The 11,275-nt window shown below is 44.7% G+C and overlaps 1 long non-coding RNA gene across 1 annotated transcript; it reads left to right on the forward strand.

Annotated features, from left to right (window-relative positions):
- The first annotated feature begins 1,482 nt into the window (after positions 1-1,482).
- Positions 1,483-11,033, forward strand: LOC133613753 (uncharacterized). The gene is made up of 3 exons (XR_009816488.1): positions 1,483-1,613; positions 1,850-1,946; positions 10,904-11,033. It is a non-coding gene; the product is annotated as an uncharacterized lncRNA (long non-coding RNA).
- Positions 11,034-11,275: the final 242 nt, after the last annotated feature.

The following is an 11,275-nucleotide window of genomic DNA, read 5'->3' on the forward strand; positions in this document are numbered from 1 at the left end:
CTGCTGTGCAACAATTTTTTCGAGGATTTTCGAAATAAAGGGAAGGTGGGACACCGGGCGGTAGTTTACCATGAGGTCAGGATCGAGGTTAGGTCTTTTGAGCAGAGGATGAATAACCCCTTTTTTGAATGCTAGGGGAACAGTGCCATAGGAAAGTGATAAGTTTATAATATTTAGCACTGACGGACCTGATAATACAAAAAGCTCCTTGATAAGTTTTCCAGGAAGTGGGTCAAGTAAACATGTTGTTTGTTTTATCCCATTTACACGCCATAGCAATTCCCCTAATGTTATTTCATCAAAAAGAGAGAGACTATTTTGGAGGGCAATATCCGTCGTATATACAGCCGTATCTGTCTTAATAGAACCCAGTTGTAGCTGGAATGCGTTGTCTTTAATCTCCTTTCTAATGAGTTCAATTTTCTTATTAAAGAAATTCAGTCATCTGCCGAGTGGGTAGTGTCCACATTTTTAGCATAGACTGCTTCATACAGACAAAACAAAGGTGGGGCTTTATAATTCTACAACTGTATTATAACGGCAGAAACTTGTATAAAACTGAAGACGTACTGTATTTATTTGACAACCTGAAACAGCTAAATATTCCCTTGTCACATATACTGTAATACAAGCAATTTATATGGCCTTCTTTGGCCTTGACAACAGCTTGCAAAATGATAGGAATGCAAATAAATAACTTTGACACCTTAACCAAGAATTATTAATGTGCTTTACTATTTGTTCTGTTTTTACCAACAATCCATGTACGACAATTATACTTTTGTACAAAAAATATGGTTACCACACTAATTCATGTATTGACCATTACAAAAACATACAAATATTTGGCTAATTACCATTGCTATTTATGCAGCAGGGGTGGCATACATTGGATGGGCTAATATTAACTAAATATAGGCACTAAGTCAACATCTGCACCTTATGCTAATAACTTCTTTCTTGTAACCGTTGCATGGCCCAAAATCATCATTGTAATGTTCCGATGTGGGCCACATTTCATTTTCTGCTGAGAATATTAGACGGGCCATTAAAAGTAGCAGGGACGCTAAAGTCCTCCCTGGGCCGCACTTTCTTACCAATCTCCTCTTTCCCATTGCTGCTTCCTGCCACAGTGATGTCCCAATACTTGTGTCTGAATGAACGCATATGATCCATCTTCCAGATTTCGTGCTGCACATGGATTCCTCTCTTGGCATTCACCGCGTGCCTTAATCGTGTGGATGTGCAATCAAGGTCCACTGTGAACACAAAGAGCGGCATCTTTTTGTCTTGTCTGACAGCCAAGCCCGCACTCGTCCATTACTAACATTTTACACCTTCCAAAAATGTCAGCACGTAACACCAAAACGACGTTGTAAAGACAACACGAGTCCGAGGAACACATCTTTCGTGACATCATTAGCGCACAAAGCTGTGATGTTAGCAGGCCCGCTCGCTGCTCTCTCGTCCTCACGCCATGACACACGAATAGCAAACATTATGTCCAGCCTCATATAACAACAACTCACACATTGTTTTGGTAATTAATCAAATGATGTCGTACAGTGTCCACGTCCTGATGTCCTGAGGGTCCAACGACGTCATGACGTCATGTGAGTGTCCTGGATGTCCTGCATGTTGAGCTGACCGCGGTGCTGAAAGTGGATCAATGCGCAACTGTGCTCCTCCTCCTCCTCTTCCATCTCCTCCTCATCTTGCATTGATCCATATATATATATATATATATATATATATATATATATATATATATATATATATATATATATATATATATATATATATATATATATATATACATATATATATATCACTAACTCTATATGCAAAGCTCCACTGGAAGAGGAGGAGGAGATGGAAGAGGAGGAGGAGGAGCACAGTTGCGCATTGATCCACTGATACAAACATCAGTTGTCTACCAATCTAAGGTAATACGCAAGGACATTAACACATCCGACACATATGTAGGATTAACCGAGGGTGAATTCAAAACCAGATGGGACAATCACAAGGCTTCTTTCAGGAACAAAAACCTGCGAAATACCACAGAACTCAGCAAACACATTTGGGACCTCAAAGACAATAATGTTGAATATTCAATAACATGGCAAATTCTTGCATCCAGCACACCTTACAATAGTGGTAATAAAAGATGCAACCTATACTTGAAAGAGAAGCTGTTTATTATTTACCGTCCAGACCTGTCATCCCTCAACAAGCGCAGCGAAATTGTAACAACATGCCGCCATAGACGGAAACACCTCCTAGGTAACACATGAGCCAATCACCACGCCCCTAGGCCAGCCTGTACCCACCCACTCTGTGCCCTATATAAACCATGGTATGCGAATGCTCCCATTAAAATCTCCTGACGATTGAGGGTACCCCCCCTCATGAAACAGGCCTGTAGAGATGAAATAGTCTTGTGATTTTTTTCCCACACATACATATATTGCGCTCTACTACGGTATCGAGCACTATTTTTTGGATAACCTTATTAAGACATATATATATATATATATATATATATATATATATATATATATATATATATATATATATATATATATATATATATATATATATATAAAGGCTGTGAATCTTTGGGTGTCCCACGATTCGATTCAATATCTATTCTTGGGGTCACGATTCGATTCAAAATCGATTTTTTTTTTTTCAATTCAACACGATTCTCGATTCAAAAACGATATTTTCCCGATTCAAAACGATTCTCTATTCATTCAATACATAGGATTTCAGCAGGATCTACCCCAGTCTGCTGACATGCAAGCAGAGTAGTAGATTTTTGTAAAAAGCTTTTATAATTGTAAAGGACAATGTTTTATCAACTGATTGCAATAATGTAAATTTGTTTTAACTATTAAATGAACCAAAAATATGACTTATTTTATCTTTGTGAAAATATTGGACACAGTGTGTTGTCAAGCTTATGAGATGCGATGCAAGTGTAAGCCACTGACACTATTGTTCTGTTTTTTTTTGTTTGTTTTTTACAAATGTCTAATGATAATGTCAATGAGGGATTTTTAATCACTGCTATGTTGAATTGTAACTAATATTGATACTGTTGTTGATAATATTCATTTTTCGTTTGTGTCCCCTCTCAATTGCTCTGTTTATTGCAGTTCTGAGTGTTGCTGGGTCGGGTTTGGTTTTGGAATTGGAGTGCGTTGTTATGGTATTGCTGTGTATTGTTTTGTTGGATTGATTAATTTAAAATAAATAAATAAATGAAAGAAAAATTAAATTAAAAAAACAATTTAAAAAAAATCGATTTTTTAAAAATGAGAATCGATTCTGAATCGCACATGTGAGAATCGCGATTCGAATTCGAATCAATTTTTTCCCACACCCCTAATATATATATATATGTATATATATGTATATGTATATATATATATATATATATATATATATATATATATATATATATATATATATATATATATATATATATATATATATATATATATATATATATATATATATATATATATATATATATATCCATCCATCCATCCATCTTCTTCCGCTTATCCGAGGTCGGGTCGCGGGGGCAGCAGCTTAAGCAGGGAAGCCCAGACTTCCCTCTCCCCAGCCACTTCGTCCAGCTCCTCCCGGGGGATCCCGAGGCGTTCCCAGGCCAGCCGGGAGAGATAGTCTTCCCAGCGTGTCCTGGGTCTTCCCCGTGGCCTCCTACCGGCCGGACGTGCCCGAAACACCTTCCTAGGGAGGCGTTCGGGTGGCATCCTGACCAGATGCCCGAACCACCTCATCTGGCTCCTCTCGATGTGGAGGAGCAGCGGCTTTACTTTGAGCTCCCCCCGAATGACAGAGCTTCTCACCCTATCTCTAAGGGAGAGCCCCGCCACTCGGCGGAGGAAACTCATTTCGGCCGCATGTACCCGTGATCTTGTCCTTTCGGTCATGACCCAAAGCTCATGACCATAGGTGAGGATGGGAACGTAGATCGACCGGTAAATCGAGAGCTTTGCCTTCCGGCTCAGCTCCTTCTTCACCACAACGGATCGATACAGCGTCCGCATTACTGAAGACGCCGCACCGATCCGCCTGTCGATCTCACGATCCACTCTTCCCCCACTCGTGAACAAGACTCCGAGGTACTTGAACCCCTCCACTTGGGGAAAGATCTCCTCCCCAACCCGGAGATGGCACTCCACCCTTTTCCGGGAGAGAACCATGGACTCGGACTTGGAGGTGCTGATTCCCATCCCAGTCACTTCACACTCGGCTGCGAACCGATCCAGTGAGAGCTGAAGATCTTGGCCGGAGGAAGCCATCAGGACCACATCATCTGCAAATAGCAGAGACCTAATCCTGCAGCCACCAAACCAGATACCCTCAACGCCCTGACTGCGCCTAGAAATTCTGTCCATAAATATATATATATATATATATATATATATATATATATATATATATATATATATGTATGTGTGGGAAAAAAATCACAAGACTATTTCATCTCTACAGGCCTGTTTCATGAGGGGGGGTACCCTCAATCATCAGGAGATTTTAATGGGAGCATTCACATACCATGGTTTATATAGGGCACAGAGTGGGTGGGTACAGGCTGGCGTAGGGGCGTGGTGATTGGCTCATGTGTTACCTAGGAGGTGTTTCCGTCTGTGGCGGCATGCTGTTACAATTTCGCTGCGCTTGTTGAGGGATGACAGGTCTGGACGGTAAATAATAAACAGTTTCTCTTTCAAGCATAGGTTGCATCTTTTATTACCACTATTGTAAGGTGTGCTGGATGCGAGAATTTGCCATGTTATTGAATATTCAACATTATTGTCTTTGAGGTCCCAAATGTGTTTGCTGAGTTCTGTGGTATTCCGCAGGTTTTGGTTCCTGAAAGAAGCCTTGTGATTGTTCCATCTGGTTTTGAATTCTCCCTCGGTTAATCCTACATATGTGTCGGATGTGTTAATGTCCTTGCGTATTACCTTAGATTGGTAGACAACTGATGTTTGTAAGCACCCCCCGTTGAGAGCGCAATCAGGTTTCTTTCGACAGTTACAACCTTTGTTGGTTTTGGAGTCGCTCTGTCCGTATATATATATGTATATATATACACACATATATGTATATATACATATATACATATATATAAATAAGAATATATGTATATGTATATATATACATATATGTGTATATATTTTTTTTTATACATATATATTTGTGTATGTATATACATATATTATATATATGTATATATATATGTATGTGTATGTATATATTTATGTGTATGTGTATATATATATGTGTATGTGTATATATTTTTTATATATATATATATATATATATATATATATATATATTTGTGTACATATATATATATATATATATATTTGTGTACATATATATTTATATATATATATATATATATATATATTTATATATATATATATATATATATATATATATATATATATATATATATATATATATATATATATATATATATATATATATATATCCATCCATCCATCCATCCATTTTCTTCCGCTTATCCGAGGTCGGGTCGCGGGGGCAGCAGCCTAAGCAGGGAAGCCCAGACTTCCCTCTCCCCAGCCACTTCGTCCAGCTCCTCCCGGGGGATCCCGAGGCGTTCCCAGGCCAGCCGGGAGACATAGTCTTCCCAACGTGTCCTGGGTCTTCCTCGTGGCCTCCTACCGGTCGGACATGCCCTAAGCACCTCCTTAGGGAGGCGCTCGGGTGGCATCCTGACCAGATGCCCAAACCACCTCATCTGGCTCCTCTCGATGTGGAGGAGCAGCGGCTTTACTTTAAGCTCCCCCCGGATGACAGAGCTTCTTACCCTATCTCTAAGGGAGAGCCCCGCCACCCGGCGGAGGAAACTCATTTCGGCCGCTTGTACCCGTGATCTTGTCCTTTCGGTCATAACCCAAAGCTCATGACCATAGGTGAGGATGGGAACGTAGATCGACCAGTAAATTGAGAGCTTTGCCTTCCGGCTCAGCTCCTTCTTCACCACAACGGATCGATACAGCGTCCGCATTACTGAAGACGCCGCACCGATCCGCCTGTCGATCTCACGATCCACTCTTCTCTCACTCGTGAACAAGACTCCGAGGTACTTGAACTCCTCCACTTGGGGCAAGATCTCCTCCCCAACCCGGAGATGGCACTCCACCCTTTTCCGGGCGAGAACCATGGACTCGGACTTGGAGGTGCTGATTCTCATCCCAGTCGCTTCACACTCAGCTGCGAACCGATCCAGTGAGAGCTGAAGATCCTGGCCAGATGAAGCCATCAGGACCAAATCATCTGCAAAAAGCAGAGACCTAATCCTGCAGCCACCAAACCGGATCCCCTCAACGCCTTGACTGCGCCTAGAAATTCTGTCCATAAAAGTTATGAACAGAATCGGTGACAAAGGGCAGCCTTGGCGGAGTCCAACCCTCACCGGAAACGTGTCCGACTTACTGCCGGCAATGCGAACCAAGCTCTGACACTGATCATACAGGGAGCGGACCGCCACAATCAGACAGTCCGAAACCCCATACTCTCTGAGCACTCCCCACAGGACTTCCCGAGGGACACGGTCAAATGCCTTCTCCAAGTCCACAAAGCACATGTAGACTGGTTGGGCAAACTCCCATGCACCCTCAAGGACCCTGCCGAGAGTATAGAGCTGGTCCACAGTTCCACGACCAGGACGAAAACCACACTGTTCCTCCTGAATCCGAGGTTCGACTATCCGGCGTAGCCTCCTCTCCAGTACACCTGAATAGACCTTACCGGGAAGGCTGAGGAGTGTGATCCCACGATAGTTAGAACACACCCTCCGGTTCCCCTTTTTAAAGAGAGGAACCACCACCCCGGTCTGCCAATCCAGAGGTACTGCCCCCGATGTCCACGCGATGCTGCAGAGTCTTGTCAACCAAGACAGCCCTACAGCATCCAGAGCCTTAAGGAACTCCGGGCGGATCTCAGCCACCCCCGGGGCCTTGCCACCGAGGAGCTTTTTAACTACCTCAGCAACCTCAGCCCCAGAAATAGGAGAGCCCACCACAGATTCCCCAGGCACTGCTTCCTCATAGGAAGACGTGTTGGTGGGATTGAGGAGGTCTTCGAAGTATTCCCTCCACCGATCCACAACTTCCGCAGTCGAGGTCAGCAGAACACCATCCGCACCATACACGGTGTTGGTAGTGCACTGCTTCCCCTTCCTGAGGCGGCGGATGGTGGTCCAGAATCACTTCGAAGCCGTCCGGAAGTCGTTTTCCATGGCTTCCCCGAACTCCTCCCATGTCCGAGTTTTTGCCTCCGCGACCGCTGAAGCCGCACACCGCTTGGCCTGTCGGTACCTGTCCGCTGCCTCAGGAGTCCCAAGAGCCAAAAGAACCCGATAGGACTCCTTCTTCAGCTTGACGGCATCCCTCACCGCCGGTGTCCACCAACGGGTTCTAGGATTACCGCCACGACAGGCACCAACTACCTTGCGGCCACAGCTCCAATCAGCCGCCTCGACAATAGAGGTGCGGAACATGGTCCACTCGGACTCAATGTCCAGCACCTCCCTCGTGACATGTTCAAAGTTCTTCCGGAGGTGGGAATTGAAACTCTCTCTGACAGGAGACTCTGCCAGACGTTCCCAGCAAACCCTCACAATGCGTTTGGGCCTGCCAGGTCTGTCCGGCATCCTCCCCCACCATCGCAGCCAACTCACCACCAGGTGGTGATCGGTAGAAAGCTCCGCCCCTCTCTTCACCCGAGTGTCCAAAACATGAGGCCGCAAATCCGATGACACAACTACAAAGTCGATCATAGAACTGCGGCCTAGGGTGTCCTGGTGCCAAGTGCACATATGGACACCCTTATGCTTGAACATGGTGTTCGTTATGGACAATCCGTGACGGGCACAAAAGTCCAATAACAAAACACCACTTGGGTTCAGATCCGGGCGGCCATTCTTCCCAATCACGCCTCTCCAGGTTTCACTGTCGTTGCCAATATGAGCGTTGAAGTCCCCCAGTAGAACGAGGGAATCACCCGGGGGAGCACTCTCAAGTACTCCCTCGAGTGAATCCAAAAAGGGTGGGTACTCTGAGCTGCTGCTTGGCGCGTAAGCGCAAACAACAGTCAGGACCCGTCCCCCCACCCGAAGGCGGAGGGAAGCTACCCTCTCGTCCACCGGGTTGAACTCCAACATGCAGGCTCTGAGCCGGGGGACAACAAGAATTGCCACCCCAGCCCGTGGCCTCTCACTGCCGGCAACGCCAGAGTGGAAGAGAGTCCAGCCCCTCTCGAGAGAACTGGTTCCAGAGCCCTTGCTGTGCGTCGAGGTGAGTCCGACTATATCCAACCGGAACTTCTCTACCTCGCGCACTAGCTCAGGCTCCTTCCCCCCCAGCGAGGTGACGTTCCACGTCCCAAGAGCTAGCTTCTGTAGCCGAGGATCGGACCGCCAAGTGCCCTGCCTTTGGCTACCGCCCAGCTCACATTGCACCCGACCTCTATGGCCCCTGCTATGGGTGGTGAGCCCATTGGAGGGGGGACCCACGTTGCCTCTTCGGGCTGTGCCCGGCCGGGCCCCATGGGGACAGGCCCGGCCACCAGGCGCTCGCCATCGTGCCCCAACTCCGGGCCTGGCTCCGGAGGGGGGCCCCGGTGACCCGTGTCCGGGCGAGGGATATCTGAGTCTCGGTTCTTGCATTTCCATATATATATATATATATATATATATATATATATATATATATATATATATATATATATATATATATATATATATATATATATATATATTTGCCACCTGCGATGAGGTGGCGCCTGCGATGAGGTGGCGACTTGTCCAGGGTGTACCCCGCCTTCCGCCCGATTGTAGCTGAGATAGGCTCCAGCGCCCCCCGCGACCCCAAAGGGAATAAGCGGTAGAAAATGGATGGATGGATGGATGGATATATATATATTTGTGTTTGCTTTTTTTGACACAGCAGGGCCTTGATAGGGCTGGGCTGTTGTTGTTGTAAAACAGTTAACCCCATCGATTATTTTTAAAATGTGGGAACTTCCGGTTGCAGTAGAAGGGGTGTCAAACTCTTCCACTGAGGGCCACATCGCAGTTATGGCTGCCGTCAGAGGGACACTTGTTACTGTGAGTCATTCATAAAATATACATGTATAGGGATTTGCCTCATGATATTTAAACACAATCACTATTCATTTGATTATTGTTTATTTTTACATTCACTGTACAAAAAAATCTAAAAACAACAGTGACTCATATGTTTGAGCTTGCACAGTTGAATATGCTTTAAAAAGCGGGAAAGTGCAGAGTTGAGTTAATCCGACTTCTCCGTGTTTCAGCAATCACTGATATTTTGTTCACTCCCTTTGTTTAAATATTACCTTTTTCTAATAAGGAAAAAAAAGAATATAGAGAGTGTGGAGGTTGCCCTCCAGGGGATTCTTCTGACCACCAAACATTGACATGAAAGCCCGGATCAGGGTTACAACACGGTTTATTTTGTAATGATTCAGCAGGTTGCTTTCCAGCAATTGTGTTTTAACACAGCAGTTTTTAACTAGCCTATATAAATCAACCATTTATAAATACACATCAGTAGGCTAAATGAACCTCTTCAACAGACTGTGGTTACTTCCTGGATGGATGAGGTGCCGGCTTCACCTGTGCCCTCGTCGGTGCAACTCAGGGTGGGGGCTCTCTCTCAGTACGTCTCGCTGGCTGCTGGGTTCTGGGTGAGGGGGCCTTCTCCTTGCTGCTTATGCTGGCTCTGGGGGGAAAGTTGGGTACCCCATCTTCCTCTGCCCCTATCCCCAGGTTCTTAGAGGCTGCCATTTGCTGAGGCTTGGATCTCCACTGAGGGTCCCCTGGTAGGCCCACATGTGGACGGTAATACATTTCATATGGTAAATGGTAAATGGGTCGTACTTGTATAGCGCTTTTCTACCTTTTTAAGGAACTCAAAGCGCTTTCACACTATTTTCCACATTCACCCATTCACACACACATATTCACACATTCACACACTGATGGCGGGAGCTGCCATGCACGACGCTAACCAGTCCCATCAGGAGCAAGGGTGAAGTGTCTTGCTCAAGGACACAACGGACGTGACTAGGATGGTAGAAGGTGGGGATTGAACCAGTAACCCTCAGATTGCTGGCACGGCCACTCTCCCAACTTCGCCACGACGTCCCACGTCGTATGGTTAAGCGGCAACAGTTACCTGTTGGCCGCGGACAATCCCTGGATAGATACCAGTCTGGAGGTTGTGCCAGCTGCTCCAAGTCATGACCCAGTGTGGACCACTAATATATGACCTGGTTGGAGACCTCCTACAACTCTCTGCTTGCCCCCAATAGATTGGACTCTCACATGATCATTAATAATTAATTAACCCAGGAGGGGTGTCCCCACACCTATGCCCTCTTCCCAAGTTTTCTGCTTTTTGGGTTTTGAGTTTTTCCTTGCCCAGATGTTGGTTCAGACTATTGATGGCATTGTGGTTTGTGCAGCTTTGAGGCACATGTGATTAAGGGCTTTATAAATAAACTTTGATTGATTGATTGGTTGAGTTTAGTGACAAATTTAACATATGCAAGCACACACACATGCACTCACACACACGCGCACACATACCCACACACACCAGTGTGCCTGCATGTTGTTTTCTGCATCTTCATTTCTTGCGAGGCATTAATTTCACACATTATTATTATTGATATATATAATATCTATATTAGTATAGCTGTTGTAGTTTATTTCTACAAATTAGCAGGCGAGCATGCAAGTATTGCTCTTATGTGAGTATCTTTTGCCCTCTTCTTTCTTGTTGTCCATCCCCAGGTTCTCCAATCAGATTCCACGACTACTGTTCCTGCACCCATTCTTATCTGGTCCATCCAGCACTACACAAATCCATGAAGTGGATGTTCTCCCAAGCTGTTGTTGCGTTTCACTGCCCTTTATTTCTCAAACCATACCCAATCTTACAATTAATTTTCTCTATTTCCCATTTGTCTGTCCCCTTCTAAACCACATACTTTTTGGCCGCTTTAGAAATAAAAGAGCAATACAACTTTAACAGGATGAGTATACCAGATATTAGCCTTAAAGAGGTAATCAGATATATTGTATATGCTCAAAGATATTTGCTTAGAAATGTCAATTTTCTAAACTGTTTGTCCTCATTATGGTCACAAGAGAGCTGGAGCCTAT

Source organism: Nerophis lumbriciformis, linkage group LG01, assembly GCF_033978685.3.
Source record: "Nerophis lumbriciformis linkage group LG01, RoL_Nlum_v2.1, whole genome shotgun sequence".
In the NCBI taxonomy this organism is placed as follows: domain Eukaryota; kingdom Metazoa; phylum Chordata; class Actinopteri; order Syngnathiformes; family Syngnathidae; genus Nerophis; species Nerophis lumbriciformis.